The sequence below is a fragment of the Salmo salar genome, chromosome ssa01, assembly GCF_905237065.1.
Source record: "Salmo salar chromosome ssa01, Ssal_v3.1, whole genome shotgun sequence".
NCBI lineage: Eukaryota > Metazoa > Chordata > Actinopteri > Salmoniformes > Salmonidae > Salmo > Salmo salar.
Genome location: NC_059442.1, coordinates 148,129,025 through 148,147,648, shown reverse-complemented (window position 1 = coordinate 148,147,648; position 18,624 = coordinate 148,129,025). Strand labels below are relative to the sequence as shown.

Below are 18,624 nucleotides of genomic sequence, written 5' to 3'. Positions count from 1 at the left end.
TAATGAACCAATTCACATTCTCGTCAGAGGCCATATGCAAATCACAGAATTACTGTGCCTCAGAAGAGGCTAATTGCTTGACCATTACAAGCATAGACAAAGCTTTTTCCTCAGGAAAACAATGACAAAAGCTACAGTAAGCTCCAGCCGGGGTTTGTACTGTACCATAGCAGTCCCTGCAACGGGGAAAAGATCAACAATACTTTAATTGACTGGCCACCCGAGCAGATTAAGCACTTTGATCCATGCCAGCATTCAGGATACCCGTCAATGTATGTGAAAAATGTATAATAAGCATTTGCGTAAATATTTACCCTGAATGTTTCATTCATCATTTGAGATAGCCTGTAAACATATTCAGATCCATGTTGAATCCACAGAAATCATACCCTTTATTGGACAAAAACTGCCTCTATTTCCTTTAAATATTCACATCGGTATATATCATAAAAGTAGTGTGTTCATCATTATGCACAGTTTGAATACTGCACCTTTAAAAGCAGGCCTCAATGTGTTGAAAACGCAATAAAAGTTAAGAGGTTTCCCAAAAATGCACACCAAGCTATGCAGTGTGCACTTGGGGAAATGCAATAGTATTAATATACCAGCAGAGGGGAGCATTTACAGTGAAGAGGTGCTGTCTTTTCCTGATATGGTCAATGGCTGGATAGAGACTGCTGCGGTTTATGTGTTTACTAACTAAACCAGCCTGTAACTACACAGAGCAAGTGAACAGAATATATTTGATTTGCGACTGTGGAACTGCACTGAGGTGTACATACATAAAAGGACGTTTGCACTTTTGCACTAATCTCAAGAGCACTGACAGTATGTGGTGTCAACTTGATTGGCATTTCCATTCAATTGCTTCCAGATTCTGTGGAACAACAAGAATTTCCACTACCACTAGAGCTGGGCGATATATCAAATGAATTAGAATTTATGTTTTTGCGCAACATTCCAAATTCCTGTATGGCAAGAATCAAGGTTTTGTTATTTTTTGTTTTCATGAGCGTTTATGTCCTCTTGTTCTCATGTTGTATTTTTGGTCTCACCTTCACTCCTCTGTGCTGTGTGCACCTTCCCATTTACAGTGCATTTGGAATGTATTCAGACCCCTTTACTTTTTCCACATTTTGTTACATTGCAGTCTTATTCTAAAATGGATTAAATAAAATGTTCCTCAATCTACACACAATACCCCATGATGACAATGCGAAAACAGGTTCAGACAATTTTGCAAATGTATAAAAAAAATAAAAAAATAAACCTTATTTATATAAGTATTCAGAATCTTTGCCATGATATTTGAAAATGAGCTCAGGTGCATCCTGTTTCCATTGATCATCCTTGAGATGTTTCTACAACTTGGATTCCACCTGTGGTAAATTCGCTCTGGATAAGAGCGTCTGCTAAATGACTTAAATGTTAAAATGTTAAATGTTGATTGGACATGATTTGGAAAGGCAGACACCTGTCTATATAAGGTCTCACAGTTGACAGTGCATGTCAGAGCAAAAACCAAGCCATGAGGTCGAAGGAATTGTCCGTAGAGCTCCGAGACAGGATTGTGTCGAGGAAAAGATCTGGGAAAGGCTAACAAAAAATGTCTGCAGCATTGAAGGTCCCCAAGAACAGTGGCCTCTATCATTCTTAAATGGAAGAAGTTTGGAACCACCAAGACTCTTCCTAGAGCTGGCCGTCCAGCCAAACTGAGCAATCGGGGGAGAAGAGCCTTGGTCAGGGAGGTGACCAAGAACCTGACGGTCACTCTGACGAAGCTCCAGAATTCCTCTGTGGAGATGGGAGAACCTTCCAGAAGGACAACCATTTCTGCAGCACTCCACCAATCAGGCCTTTATGGTAGAGGAGCCAGACGGAAGCCACTCCTCAGTAAAAGGCACATGACATCTCACTTGGAGTCTCCTTTAGGCACTCAAGACCATGAGAAACAATATTCTCTGGTCTGATGAAACCAAGATTGAGCTCTCTGGCCTGAACACAAAGCGTCACGTCTGGAGGAAATCTGGCACCATCCTTACGGTGACGCATGGTTGTGGCAGCGTCATGCTGTGGGGATGTTTTTCAACGGCAGAGACTGGGAGACTAGTCAGGATTGAGGGAAAGATGAACGGTGCAAAGTACAGAGAGATCATTGATGAAAACCTGCTCCAGGGCGCTCAGGCCCTCAGACTGGGGCAAAGGTTCACAAGGTTGAACAGTTGAATTATGAAAACACCCTGTCTGTCTCCAACTGTTTGAAAAGCATGTTAGCCTGTCCACTTTGTTCCGATGTTGAAATCAAGTGGCCTACCGTATTTCTCAGAATGAAAACAAGTTGGCAGTTCCTTATATATTAGCTGGCTAATCACTAGCAAGTGGACTTGAGCGATTGATGAGACCGGTGTTAATTTTCTATATCCTAATGCATGCTACAAAAAGTTTGTTATTATTATTAGGAAATGTGCATAATGCATGGTTCTAGTTAAAAAAGGGCATTTTCATAGATAGACTTGAAAGCAAGATCAGTGACTATTGCAAGATCAGTGACTATTGCAAGATCAGTGACTATTGCAACAACAACAAAAAGCAGGTTTTGATTCATAATTTAATTAATTTGTGGAAGGCTTATGCTAGGTATAACCTCACAATCTCTGAATTCCTTAGATTATTTGACTGTTTGAAATGCAGCATATTTGACCTTTAAATTGTACAAAAATGCATATTTAGAGAAAACATAAAAAAAATAGATATATCGTGAATTGCCCATAAATTTGGAAAAAATCTAGATGTGATTTTTAGGCCATATCTCCCAGCCCCACGTGACAATTACAGGACTAAAACCCAAACAATTCCATTTGTAACTCGTTTCATTCCAAACCCTTCTGCAATATGTCACTGCACTAAACAATCATACTCAACAATACCTAAAATAACTATGGTTCAAGAAATACATAGAGAGTAAGTGTGAGATCCCTTTGTCAGAGATGAGACAGCAGTGTTTAAAGAGATGTCTTTAAAGGTTCTTCTAGTCAGCAGAAAATTAACTAAGCCCGTCTCCCCATTGCCATCAATTAGTGCTGAATGTCTGCCCCCCTGTGCTGGCTCCTGTGCACCCAGGACACCATTTCATTGGCTAACATGACCGCGGTTCACATCGCTAATTACAAGAAGGGAATGAGTTAATGCTAATGTGAATTCTAACCAATTACAGCATAGCAAATCACAGTGGGCATCTACTGTCCGGTCTAGCTGGTTCACTGACACACACGGCTATGACAAATCCTGGTAAAAACCTGTGGAGATTACCCTTAAGATTCAAAGTACATACTGTAGACTTAGGCCTACTGTGAATTGTGACACAAAATACTTTACATTGAAGTCATGACTATATCCCTTACAGAAGTTGGTCTACTGACAAAGACGTTTGTGTGAGAAAACATAATTCTTTTCACTGGATTGTGTTTGAAAATACACTTTGAAGAAATAAACTGAAGACTCACGTCCTGTTTATTCTACTTAGTCACACCTGATACTGTGAGACAGAGTATGCAAAACTCAAACAGTGCAAATGGTGCTATTTCTGAAAGCAAACACCCCTGTAAGCATGCAGGCTAGACTACACCATATGGTGTGAAGACACATCAGTGTGCATGAAATCACTGCGGGGTGTGACACGGTACTCATATAACAGAACACCCAGACAACCACACTGAATAGCAGTCAGACTGCAGCTTCCACGCTAAGAAAAACGAAATCAATATTGTCCATAGGGAACAAAAACTTGATCTGATACTAGGCAACAGCAGAAAGCAACAGTCAAAGTGAACCCTCAAAGTTAAGCATGAATGAGTACAGACAAACTGTCAATATTTTACATAGGGAAGACATACTTGATCGGAAACTGATAGACAGAAACTGTGAGAAACATTCAAAGTGAACCCTCAATGTTACGCATGAGTGAGAATGGAAAACTATCAAAGGAAAGTTACACTTGATCCAAAACCTACTAAACAACGTGTGAAGAGTGAACCCTCAAAGTTAAACATGAATGGGTAAGAAAGACTGCCTATATTACCCAAACAGAAGAAAAACATGATCCATAACAATAGTAATATGGGTGATTAGAGGTCGACCGATTAATCGGAATGGCAGATTAATTAGGGCCGATTTCAAGTTTTCATAACAATCGGTATTTTTGGCCACCGATTTGCCGATTTTTTTTTATTTTTGACCTTTATTTAACTAGGCAAGTCAGTTAAAGAACACATTCTTATTTTCAATGAGGGCCTAGGAACGGTGGGTTAACTGCCTTGTTCAGGGGCAGAAAGACAGATTTTTACCTTGTCAGCTTGGGGATGCAACCTTACGTTAACTAGCCCAACGCTCTAACCACCTGCTTTACATTGCCACGGTAAGTTGCTAGCTAGCATTAAACTTATCTTATAAAAAACAATCAATCAAAACACTAGTTAACTACACATGGTTGATGATATTACTAGTTTATCTAGCCTGTCCTGCTTTGCATATAATCAATGTGGTGTGCATTCGCAAAAAAGGACTGTCTTTGCTCCGACGTGTACCTAACCATAAACATCAATGTCTTTCCTAAAATCAATACACAAGTATATATATTTTTAAACCTGCATATTTAGTTAATATTGCCTGCTAACATGAATTTCTTTAACTAGGGAAAATGTGTCACTTCTCTTGCAAACAGAGTCAGGGTATCTGCAGCAGTTTGGGCCGCCTGGCTCGTTGCGAACTGTGAAGACTATTTCTTCCTAACAAAGACAGCAGACTTCGCCAAACGGGGATGATTTAACAAAAGCGCATTTGCGGAAAAAAAAGCACAATCGTTGCACAACTGTACCTAACCATAAACATCAATGCCTTTCTTAAAATCAATACACATAAGTATATATTTTTAAACCTGCATATTTAGCTAAAAGAAATCCAGGTTAGCAGGCAATATTAACCAGGTGAAATTGTGTCAGTTCTCTTGCGTTCGTTGCACGCAGAATCAGGGCATACAGAATCTGGCTTGTTGCGAACTAATTTGCCAGAATTTTACAGAACTATGAAATAACATTGTAGGTTGTGCGATGTAACAGGAATATTTAGACTTATGGATGCCACCCATTAGATAAAATACGGAACGGTTCCGTATGTCACTGAAAGAAGAATGTTTTTGAGACGATAGTTTCCGGATTTGACCATATTAATGACCTAAGGTTTATTATATTATAGTTAAGTCTCTTATATTGATAGAGCAGTCTGAGCGGTGGTAGGCAGCAGCAGGCTCGTAATAGTCAAAGGTATATGGTTTAGAGAGAAATAGTCGACGCGTCATAATTCCTGTAATAACTTACGGCTGAACTTGAAAGGGGTTCCTTCGTTATTTTACCGTTCATGTCTTCCATAGAGAATGTCTTGATCTACTTCAAATAAGGTCTGCGTTTTGTGCTTAAACCGCCTCGGCGTTTTGATACCCGTGTAAATCTCACTAGATAACATTTGTCAACATATTTTCATAAATCCACTCTACAAATTGTTTTATCTTCGCTTATATTGATCAGAGTTATATCCTATGGATATCTACACAATTATAAAATTGGCAAGGTGGTGTAAGCCTAAACCAAACACAGACCTTATTTTAAGTTAATCTAAAAATATCCTATGGAATAAATGAAGGAACCGCTTTTCAGATTTTGCTAGAAGGTGTCATGGGAATTATGACTCGCACTTTGGTAGTCAATTCTTACCATGCCCATTATTAAAATAGGATTTCCTGCATATAGAAATTACAGTTTTTGTTTTCAGCATTCATCACAGGTAACTTAAACTCTATTTTTATTATTCAAACAGTTGAGTATTTGTCTCCTAAGCAGACTCTTCAGTATAATTGTCACTTCAGAGCTGTGTGTGTGTGTGTGTGTGTATATATATATATATATATATATATATATATTTAAAAATCAATAATAAATCGGCCGATTAATCGGCAGCGGCTTTTTTTGGTCGGCCAATATTCGGTATCGGCGTTGAAAAACCATAATCGGTCGACCTCTATGGGTGATATCATAATACCACCCAGAAGTCCTAGACAAAACAGTCATTCAAAATGGACCCTCAAAGTTGAGCTTGAATGAGTAAGAAAAACTATCAATATTCTCCAAAGGGAAGAAAAACTTGATCCAAAACATGACCTTAAACAGAATGAAGAGTGAACCATCATTGTTAAGCATGAATGGTAAAACAAAGGATCAACAGTCTCCAAAGGGATGAAAGATGTATTCAAAACATCCACTATCCTAACCAAGTGGTTTACTGTGACGCTCGCTTAATATAATGTGTTGTGATATTGGACTGCAGTTCAATGACTGACCTCATTTTAATCCATCGTTTTTTTCAGCATTCCTCTCATCCAACATTGTTGAAAGTTATGGCTAGGTGTTTCTGTAGCTAATGTGAGAGCACAGTATGATGCAGAAGTTGCCCTTCTCCCATCCCTCTTACTGATGTCATAAAGGAGGGAGGATTAATGACTCGGGTGTTGCCCTGTGATTGGTTAAGCTCCTGCTGTGTCTGGGGTCAGATTGGATGACCTATGACGTTTAGGTTCGTGGCGGGGGGTCTGTCAGAGAGACTAGGGTCACGCGGTGCCTCTATTGCGCTCTCATCTACAGAGTAATGACAAGGCGGGGGTGGAGAGTCTGGGGAGAGACTTCACTGAAGAGACTGGGATAAGGGTAGGATGAGGCTGGCGCAGATATTGACAATAGATGGACCCAGAGCCTACAGCTGCACCTGGTCTCCCATCCAAGGATTGACCAAGAGCCAACCTTATTTAACTGCTGAGACAAGCCAGCAGAGGGATGCAGGGTGGTATGGTCAGTCTATGAATGGTCACTTGCTGAAGGACAAAGAGTAGACGAAGTCAAAGCTAAAACCTTATTGGAAATCTTGTCATGTCTAGATGGTATGACAGTGGAATATGGCAGCTAGATGTACAATGCCACAAGTTCTTATCCACCGCTACATTCCTAATGCTAATCACTAGCTGAAAACTATTTGGACTGAAATATTTAAACATTAAGATATTAACAAATTGCTAGATTTACATGATTAATAATCATGAACATTATCCATGATTATTCCAATGCCTCTCAGCTATGTCTACAGAATATCATAGAATGAGCAATTCAAGAGAAAGCTGTTGCCAATCCATTTTCTACAGACTTTCTCAGCTCCTGGTAGGGTCAAATAGCCAGCTATCATGCTGTGCAGGCTGCAGAGACTGTTGACTGAACGCATAAGAACTCTTTTCAGTTCATAGTTGTTTTTAACTCTTGCTTCCTCCATCTCTCACTGAGAAAAACAGACTTCAAAAGAGGATGTTTGTTACTGAATAAACACATCTCTTACTGTATCAGTCAAACAAAACCTTCCACAGACATAATCTGCAGAAAAGTCATATCACATACATACAGTGAATCTACTTGACAAACTGAGTTTTGGGTTTAGTCTTCAGAAAGCACAAGTGAGGAGCTGTTTTACTTGTGCCAATAGGCTTACTAAAAATAAAACAAGCTGTGAAGAGAGTCGAGCCACCTGTTCGATGTTAATGTTAAGTGTATGGCTGTATATAACATATTTTCATGAGAGGGCGATGAACAGTACCTAGTAATGCCATATACTGCTATATTCATAATTTATCTAAGAGTTGTATGCACTTTTGTACTAGTGTGAACTAACATAGTAAATCCTATGAAAAATTGTCAATTTCATTTTTAAAATGTCATGCTATGAACAACCTATTCATAACGAATGGGGGTAATATACAGTTATACTCACAACCAAATGTACATTTGACATGCTATAAGATTTCAGCTGCCTTATTACTCTAATCATTTGTTTTGATATAGTTATTAGTGGTCCGCCTCATTTCCTGGTGCACAGCCTTCATTCATACTTCTCTCCCTCCCCACGTTAATGTAGCAGAGAGTTGGCTAGCTACTCTACGAATTCGCTACGATCTTAGCTTTCATCTAATATAAAGTTTGTCCATCTGCGAACACAAAGTGGTTTTGGTTCACATCTACAAATAGTTGTTTTATTTTTATTAAATTCGATAAAACCATTTGTGTTTGTCTAAGAACAATGGGACTCGATGCGGGAGAATCATCATTCCAATGCTTCCCCAGAAGTTGACAGAGCCCAAACAGTGAGAAGTGTTAAGGCGGGACTCCCAAGCCTCCAATGGTTGTGGATATGTAACCCGAATCCTAGGGTCTTGCAAAACGTACTCAAAGATGGTTAGGTATAAAGATATGTAGAAACGGTTTCTCCAATAGAAATCCCCGATCACACTTGTTGGCGCCGTTGGCTAGGTAAGCTCGTGTGCAGTTGCACGTCATCGGTTCAAACGGCCATCTCGCGCCGAACTGCGCATGTGCAGGTCCGTCAAATATAACGTGATACTTTGATATAAAGTTGCTTTTGACGACAATGACAACATATCAGTTTATCACTTTCATGAGGTTGGAGTAATAACATATTCAGCTATTTAAGACATTGGCTCGAATCTGGGTTAGGTCTTTAGAGTTCGAGAAAATGAACAACTAAGGAATAGTTTTTTGAATTCTCTCATTGACTTCTCAAACCCTGGTCTGGTTTGCTGGCTCTGTACTTCACAGCTCTCTATGGGTTTTGACTGACAGCCATTCTGAACTTGAGCACAGCACGCGTTGCCCCATCCCTCCCTCTCATTGGGCAACTTTTGCAAATGTTTTGTTGTCTGAGTGAGGGAAATGTAAATTAAGAGGACTATGTATTTTGAAAGATTAAGTATTATAATAAATACTGCTTTTGATGTCATACAAGCAACAAAAACACCAGTGAGTCCAAATATGCATATCACATTTCCATATCATAAAACTTATGTCGTATACAGCGTCAACATTTATGATCACTATGTTTAATGTACAGTTACAATATGAAATGTTGTCATACTCTAGGTTGTTCTGAACAGAATGAGCTCGTTTGTTTATTGTGAAGAAAATTTGTCGCCGAACACGCACCTTAATGCACTCTACTCCTTTCTATGATTACAAAATTAATCTGTTTCTCTGAATTGCCTTGTGAAAGCCTAACATTAAGATCCTTCTTCATAATTTAGCTAGTCATGTTGGCAATAGAACAAGCTTTCAAATGATTCCCACCTGACCCAGGTTGCGATTTATAAATGGGTTGTTTTTGAATTACGTAAGCAACAATAATTGTGTGATTGCAGTTTTGTTTGGAACACCACTCTGCAAATGTGCATGCTCTAGTTCCTCAACGGCACAGCTAGGATTCTTCAAAAAAGCACCTTATAGCTTAAGACTCTTCATTAAGTCATAAAGTGCTTTGAAATTACTGTCCACACTTGAGAGGTGTGTGGCCACTTGGGAGACACCAGTTAGTCCTCTCACTCAGACCCTTGTCATTTGTTTGTCTTATGTTGCACCTAACACACATTTTCCAGGAATATGCTTATCATGTTACTGAATGTATCCAGAGTATTTTCAAATTCATTATCAACAAATGTGGCGTAAAGTACAGTAAATGTAAAATGCACATAAAATCAGTGTAATGTTTGGATTCAGCCTTGTGTCAGATGAACTGTTGTGTCCTCAAATGTGGTGTAATAATTTTCCCATCATCTCCAAACTGTTCCCTTTCAATTGCTACCAGGCTTATGCATTTCATATTTCTTCTGTAAGAAACATTTCAATTTAGCCCTATCCATTAATGCCAATTCCCACAGGTGTAAAGGGTTAACAGGAACTATTATTTTCTCTATAATGGACTACACTGTACCACGTTCAGTCTAGCTTCTGAAGAATTTTATGGTCATAACTTTATTCTCAATATAAAACTGCTTCTAGCTCAAGTAAGAGCAGCGTTTTGATGACGAACATGGTCATTTGTGTTCATGTTGCCATTTCCAGCTGCCATAGAGTAAAAGTAATGATGCTAAAATATGGCCAATCTAGTCAAAGTGAAAAGGAAAACAGATGAGTTCATGTTTGACTAACCTATGTCCTCATACCTTAGCAAATACTGCCAAAAACAAGAAGTGGTTGCTAACAGGCAGTGTATAGGAGGATCCTATACACTGGGGCGGCAGATAGCCTAGGGGTTAGAGCATTGGACTAGTAACCGAAAGGTTGCTAGATTGAATCCCCGAGCTGACAAGGTAAAAATCTGTCATTCTGCCCCGAACAAAGCAGTTAGCCCACTGTTCCTAGGCCGTCATTGTAAATAAGAATGTTCTTAACTGACTTGCCTAGTTAAATAAAAAAATCCTCTGATGTATTGACAGAAGACTTCAGAGAGACTAAGACAACGCTTTTATCAACGACCTCCCTCCTGAAACGGTCAGAAGCGTGCCGCAAAACAATCTCATGAAAGTACATTCAAGTGCTGTATTGAAAAATCCATTCACAACTGACGTTAACAGGGATGACTTCAGATGGTTGAATACTCCGCAGGGCCCAATGTCACTGGATGACCTCTGGCGGGAACCTCTGGCGGGAACCTCTGGCGGGAACCTCTGGCGGGAACCTCTGGCGGGAACCTCTGGCGGGAACCTCTGGCGGGAACCTCTGGCGGGAACCTCTGGCGGGAACCTCTGGCGGGAACCTCTGGCGGGAACCTCTGGCGGGAACCTCGTCAACTGCAAGACTTGACATCAAAGCAGGCAGTGACTCTTTAAAAACCTTCTTGTGATGCTTTATTAATAATTCCCTTAGATTTTCTCGCTCATCTCAAGATCAAAAGTGCACTTTCTTGGCCTTGGTAAACTGCTGACTTGCAGGATACTAAGAGGAGAACGCCCAGTTCCTTAAACACAGATAATGGGGTTGTATGACTGGGTTGAAGGGACGTCACTAAAAGACAAGTGCCACAGCCTCAAGGGTTTGTTTTTTCCCAACAACCACCAGTTCTTATGACCTTGTATAACATAGGTAGAAAGTATTAACAGTTGAAATTTCATGACAAGAAATCTAAGCTACTGGACATTAAGGTATTGTACATGCTTATAACAAGTCTCATGATGCATTATGATCACAACATAATGTATTATACACAATGAGATATGTCTCGACCACTAGATTCTTGACAGCGAGGTAGTGTGACATGTCGTCAATCCAAATATAACTACACTATGACAGTGTGTCTCACACAATCTGTACCTATGTGCCAAGTATTTCACAGCACAACACTAAAAGAACACAACTCTAAAAGTTAATCTCGTCAGCAAACAATGACAAAAAAGAACCCTGAGAGTTTTTGTGGGAGAGGATTGAAAACGGGACATTTTGGGGGTACAGACGAGACAGCTGACATCAAAACGATGTGCGGGAGTTCCCTGGGGTGCCAGTGTGTAGACATCTCAGCTGGAGTGTTTTGGGGGGGGGGGGTTTCACTCAGCTGTCAGACCCACCATTACTCAGTATAAGCAATGTGGTTATACCAACACACACATAATTAATGTTGTGAATAATTATAGAAGGATTCAAAGGCTTTCTGTGTGGGTGTAGAATATAACCTGACGTTTGATTGATGAGTCTGCTCCCAGACAGCCTGTCAGGGATCTCTTTGGTTAAGATGAGTAAATACCGTGAGTAAAACACTAGTGATTCCAGCGTCTGATATTTCCACTGACAAGAAAGAAGGCATCATGTTCAAAAGGAACTGTGATATCCTATCCATGTTAATCATTTCGCCCCACCGTTTTTCATACATATCTGAAATCTCTCATTGATCTGAGTGAGATGAGAGATTGGCTCACAATTTTGAAGATCCTCTTTGTCACACTTAGATGAGGGAACAATGAATCTCTTAAATTAAGGAATATATGTTTTTTTATAGGAGTTTAAAGTGTCATAACAAAGGATATTATTAACTATTAACACTTTCAGGTACACTCATCTTTTCAGAAACAAAGCTAGAAGGCACCAGGACAAAATTACATGATATACTTCAACTGACTTGCTTGCTAAAAAGGCCAGGATTGCATATGAAGCTGAACTAGTTTGGTGAAAACCCCTTCCTGAGACCTAAAACCCCATGTTAGCTCCCAGAACCAATGCATAGGCCTTAGCTCAGAGATAAAGCAGTCAGCCCCATCACCACTGGTAGCCCATGAAATAATAAACTGTTCTCCAATATGCTCCACTCACTCAGACAGGGATCAACTCCTGTGTTATTTATGGAGACAGAGCCGATCTTGATGGCAAAGCTCACACACTTACTGTGGGATATTTCACTGACCTGTTTGTTGACATCTATAGCACTTTGCCTGATAAGGGGGATGCAGTCTGTCATAAATGTATCAATTGGGTGCTCCACCAGTGTCCAGTGTGATGAGGTTTCATTCATCAGGACAGGAAAAGATCTAGGTTTAACCTCTCAGCTAGACTTGGTATATGTTCTGCTCTTGAACCTCTCCTGCTCTGCATCTCAAACAAAGCAGATGGATGAGCGCATCTCATTCGCCAAGCAAGTTGTTAGTTCAAATTGCATGTGAAAATATAGGCTACTATATATTGCTAGTAGAAAATATGTTGGCAGAATGGATATAAGATGGTATTTAACACTTTGAACGGTGTGGTATCAATAACAACATATTTTACTGGATGTGTTCAAAGGATAAAAAAATGAAAACTAAGTTTCCTGCCCAGTGTTTAAACACTAGCAGTGTCCTGGCTCAACACAAAGGAAAACCTAGGCAACTGGACTGTCACCTGAGCCCTGACACCCAGCAACTTCAAGTCATTTTAATTCTAAGGAAACTGACTGTCACCTGAGCCCTGACACCCAGCAACTTCAAGTCATTTTAATTCTAAGGAAACTGACTGTCACCTGAGCCCTGACACCCAGCAACTTCAAGTCATTTTAATTCTAAGGAAACTGACTGTCACCTGAGCCCTGACACCCAGCAACTTCAAGTCATTTTAATTCTAAGGAAACTGACTGTCACCTGAGCCCTGACACCCAGCAACTTCAAGTCATTTTCATTCTAAGGAAACTGACTGTCACCTGAGCCCTGACACCCAGCAACTTCAAGTCATTTTCATTCTAAGGAAACTGACACATACAGTAATAGACAAGGTCTGATTCTGTCATTCTGCCTGAGTAGCAGCACACCCCATTTCAGTCATTATACAATATTTTCCCAAGAACATCCATGTGTGTCCATTTAAAAGGACACTTAATCATCCTCAGCATCAAACCAAACTCTACCCCAACTCAAAACACTAGCTATTCATGCACGGTTAATTCTACTCATATCCAATCAACACGCAACTGATAATACATGCAAAGTGCAATTCACCCGACAGCGTGGATGAAATAAAGAGAGGTTGGCTGGCCAGCAGGAATACTCAGTCTCACACTAGTGGATTACCAGTGCACCTAGTACAAGCCGATTGTGAGAGCAAATGTCACGCTGTGAATACAAATACACGGACATGATCAGATAACCTGCTACGAGAAGATTAGTCCAGTCTCAAATGCCATTTCCCCAGATAGCCATGCACAGACTGAGGCAGTCGGACACTCTGAGAAAGCAATATGAAATTGAGATAGGACAGATTGTGCCGTAGGCTACTCCTGTACAGGAAAGTGCTAGACAAGCCCAAGGCAACACGTCGGAGTTGCTATAGCTAGGTTTCCATCCAATTGGTGAGAGATTTACGTGAATATTCCAAAATCTGCATAAATAAAATACTAGCATTTTCCCACCAGAGATGAGTTTCCATCAAATTGACCTATTGCTGATACGTCTGTGCATGACGACACAGAGCACATAACTTCTGCATTTAAATTCCCATGTCAAATAGTTTCCATCGCATTTTCAACTCCGCTGATGTTTTTGTCACAGAAAATGTTGCGTTATATTGTGAATGTGCCCACTGGTATTGGCACGTGTGTTCTAGCCAACAGCTCGCCGACACAGTGCAGGTACATCCTACATGAGATTATAATGGACAAAATAGAAAGATTATTTTTATTTGTCAAAGCTCATCACCTTCCACTTTCACCAGTGACGTTGTAGTGGGAGGACCACACAGCATGTCATCACGTGTCTCCAAGTTTACTTCCATATGATGGATATTATATCAACATTTCCACTGCCTTCCCTCACATAGTTCATTTTACCGACAAAAAGATGACCTTATCTAGCGTATTCAACATTTGCTGTTTCCATCAGGCCTGTCATGACATTTATTTTTACGCGCATAAAAACATGAATGGAAACCTGGTTAGTGACACACAATACTAAATCTATAGTATAATATAACTACTGGTAACACTTATTTTCTGGGAATGACCTGAGAACGGATCCTTGCAATATGATTGAGGAAGAGAAAAATTGGTTTGATTTGACCAAGCAAAAACTTATCAAGGCCACTTAACATTATGCAAACTTACTATTACCAAGAGATGTTAGATTTTTTTTATAACTACAAAACATTTACAATGGCATAGGAAATAAACAGAACGCATTCGGTAACATGCAAAAAACAATTAATTACCTTCAATCAAAAAAGCAATTACATGAGAGAAATGCCCTCATCAGAAATGCCCTGTCCCCATTCGTTCTTATTAAGATTACATGTGAAAAAGGAGCTAAATGAAACAAACAAATACAGCTAAAACTCTAGAGACTCACCATGCCTGGTCCTACAACTGTAATTAGAAAAAATTAGAAAATGAACAACTCAAAGGCCTCCCGAGTGGTGCAGCGGTCTAAGGCACTGCATCTCAGTGCTAGCAGCGTCACAACAGATCTGGGTTCAATACCGGGCTGTGTTACAGCCGGCCGTGACCGGGGGGACCCATGAGGCGGCGCACAATTGGCCCAGCATCGTCTGGATGAAGGGAGGGTTTGGCCAGTAGGGTTGTCCTTGTCCCATTGCGCTCTAGCGACTCCTGTGGTGGGCCGGGGCAGTGCACGCTGACACGGTAGCCAGGTGTACAGTGTTTCCTCCGACACATTGGTGCGGCTGGCTTCCGTGTTAAGCGAGCATTGTGTCAAGATGTGGTGCGGCTTGGCGGGGGTAAATATGCAACAAGGTCCTACTGTTATTATATTCACTTCGTAGTCTGACTGCAGAGCTTCTTAGGGCAAAGAGAGAGAACAAGGTAAAGAGGAAAACCTTCGCACAGTGGGCTAAGACATCTGAATAGGACACCTGTACTGGACAATGTACAGTATCCTCATGAATTATTGGTACCCTACATAAATATTAACAAAAAAGGCTGTGGAAAAATTTTATTGTTGTTTATGAGCTCGGTCTTACACTCAAAATATCATATGAATCTAACATGCGTGTCACAATTATTGGCACCCCTAGAAATTATTGTGAACAAAATCTAAATGATGTCAATAGATTGGACACCCTTACTCATTGAAGGGTTTTTCTTTATAATTTTTTTTACTATTAACTACATTGTAGAATAATAGTGAAGACAAAATATGAAATAACACATATGGAATCATGTAGAAACCAAAAAAGGGTTAAACAACTCAAAATATTTTTTATTTGAGATTCTTCAAAGTAGCCACCCTTTTTCTTGAAGACAGCTTTGCACACTCTTGGCGTGATGTAGTCACCTAGAATGCATTTCAATTAACAGGTGTTCCTTGTTAAAAGTTAATTTATGGAATTTCTTTCCTTCTTAATGCGTTTGAGCCAATAAGTTGTGCTGTGACAAGGTAGGGGTGGTATACAGAAGATAGCCCGATTTGGTAAAACACCAAGTTCATATTATGGCAAGAACAGCTCAAAGAAACAGTCCATCATTACTTTAAGACATGAAGGTCAGTCAATACGGAACATTTCAAGGACTTTGAAAGTTTCTTCAAGTGCAGTCGCAAAAACCACCAAGCACTATGATGAAACTGGCTCTCATGAGGACCACCACAGGAAAGGAAGACCTAGAGTTACCGCTACTGCAGAGGGTGAGTTCATTAGAGTTAACCACCTCAGATATTGCAGCCCAAATAAATGCTTCACAGAGGTCAAGTAAGACACATCAACTGTTCAGAGGAGACCGCGTGAATCAGGCTGCAAAGAAACCACTACTAAAAGACACCAATAAGAAGAATAGACTTGGTGGGCCAAGAAACAAAAGCAATGGACATTAGACCGGTGGAAATCTGTCCTTTGGTCTGATGAGTCCAAATGTGAGATTTTTGGTTCCAACCGCTGTGTCATTGTGTGTAGGTGAACGGATGATCTCCGCATGTGTGGCTCACACTGTGAAGCATGGAGGTGGTGGTGTGATGGTGCTTTGCTGGTGAGACTGATTTATTTAGAATTCAAGGCACACTTAACCAGCATGGCTACCACAGCATTCTGCAGCGATATGCCATCCCATCTGGTTTGCGCTTAGTGAGATTATCATTGGTTTTTCAACAGGACAATGACCCAACACACCTCCAGGCTATGTAAGGGCTATTTCACCAAGAAGGAGAGTGATGGAGTGCTGCATCAGATGACCTGGCCTCCAAAATCACCCAATTGAGATGGTTTGGGATGAGTTGGACCGCAGAGTGAAGGAAAAGCAGCCAACAAATGCTCAGCATATTTACATTTACATTTTAGTCATTTATCAGACGCTCTTATCCAGAGCGACTTACAGTAGTGAATGCATACATTTCATTTCATGCATTATTTTTTTTATTTTTTTGTACTGGCCCCCCGTGGGAATCGAACCCACAACCCTGGCGTTGCACACACCATGCTGGCGTTGCAAACACCATGCTCTACCAACTGAGCCACAGGGATATGCATATGTGGGAACTCCTTCAAGACTGCTGGAAAAGCATTCCTCATGAAGCTGGTTGAGAGAATGCCAAGAGTGTGCAAAGCTGTCATCAAGGCAAAGGGTGGCTTCTTTGAAGAATCTCAAATATAAATTTGAATTTTGATTTGTATAACACGTTTTTGGTTACTACATGATTCCATGTGTGTTATTTCATAGTTTTGATATTGTCACTATTATTCTATAATGCCTTTGCCAGAAGGCTAAAACTGAGTCATCATTGGGTATTCCAGCATGACAACGATCCAAAGCATATCTCCAAACCCACACGAAAATGGTTCAATGGCCATAGAATCAAGCTTTTGCAATGACCATCCCAGTCCCCCGACCTAAACCCTGTTGGAAAACCTGTGGGGTGAGCTGAAGAGGAGAGTCCACAAGCGAGGACTCTGAAGGATCTGGAGAGTTTCTGTGTGGATGAATGGTCTCAAATCCCTTCCTATGTGTTGTCCCACCCCATCAAACTTGATAGGAGATGACTCAGAGCTGTTATCTTGGCAAAGAGAGGCTGCACAAAGTACTAAATGCAAGGGTGCCAATAATTGTGACATGCATGTTTTTGAATAAAAATTTTTTTTTGGGTTGAACAATTTTAACTCAAATGTTAGATTCATATGCTATTTCCAGTGTAAGATCAAGCTGAAACTATACATTTTACATAGCCTTTTTGTTCATATTTACCCAGGGTGCCAATAATTCAGGAGGGCACTGTATGTGAAGGGATTCACACAAGGGGATTCGATGACAGCGAAACAACGACTGAAATGCAGTGGGGTTTTTTGTTGCAAAAACTCAAATCCACAGACATATTCCTCATCCTTTCCCCATAATCGAAAATTCCACAAATATATTCTTAAAGCCTTTCCTACTGTATAAATTCAAACTTACCTAAAACTTGGCAGCAGGTATAAGAGTCTTTTTAATCTGAGGGCATTGTGTCACTTTTGCCTAAATGACCTGAAATTGCTAACAATTACTGTAGAATCAGGCTTTAAGCAGTATTACATCCCAATTGCTCTTAAATCACCTTCACTCTGGGCGAGACAATTGGCCATGACTTTGAAAACTGCAGTTATCCAGACTTCAATGGAATAAACTGATCACATTCTCTCTGGTCACCACCCTGACCAAGGCCCTTCTCCCCTGATTGCTTGGTTTGGCCAGGGGGCCAGCTCTAGGAAGAGACTTCCATTTAAGAATAATGGAAGCCAGTGTTCCTGGGGACCTTCAATGCTGCAGAAATGTTTTGGTACCTTTCCCCAGATCTGTGCCTTGACACAATCCTGTCTCGGAGCTCTACGGACAATTCCTTCGGCCTCATGGCTTGGTTTTTGCTCTGACATGCACTGTCAAGTATGGGACCAAATCATGTCCAATCAACACAATTTACAAAAGGTGGACTCCAACCAAGTTGTAGAAACATCTCAAGGATGATCAATGGAAACAGGTTAAATCAGAGCTCAATTTCAAGTCTCATAGCAAAGGGTCTGAAATACTACTGAATCTGTTTTTTAGTTTTATAAAATTTGCAAAAATGTCTAAAAACCTGTTTTCGCTTTGTCATTATGGGTTATTGTGTGGGGAATGCCAAGAGTATGCAAAGCTGTCAAGTCAAAGGGTGGCTACTTGATTTGTTTAACACTTTTTTGGTTACTACATGATTCTATATGTGTTATTTCATAGTTTTGAGGTCTTCACTATTATTCTACGATGTATAAAATAGTAAAATAAAGAAAA

General features: G+C 40.3%; 1 protein-coding gene across 7 annotated transcripts in view; it reads right to left on the bottom strand.

The window, feature by feature from the left end:
* Positions 1-18,624, bottom strand: part of mast4 (microtubule associated serine/threonine kinase family member 4) — a 168,643-nt gene that overhangs the window by 80,553 nt on the left and 69,466 nt on the right. The gene's annotated exons all lie outside the window — the stretch shown is intronic.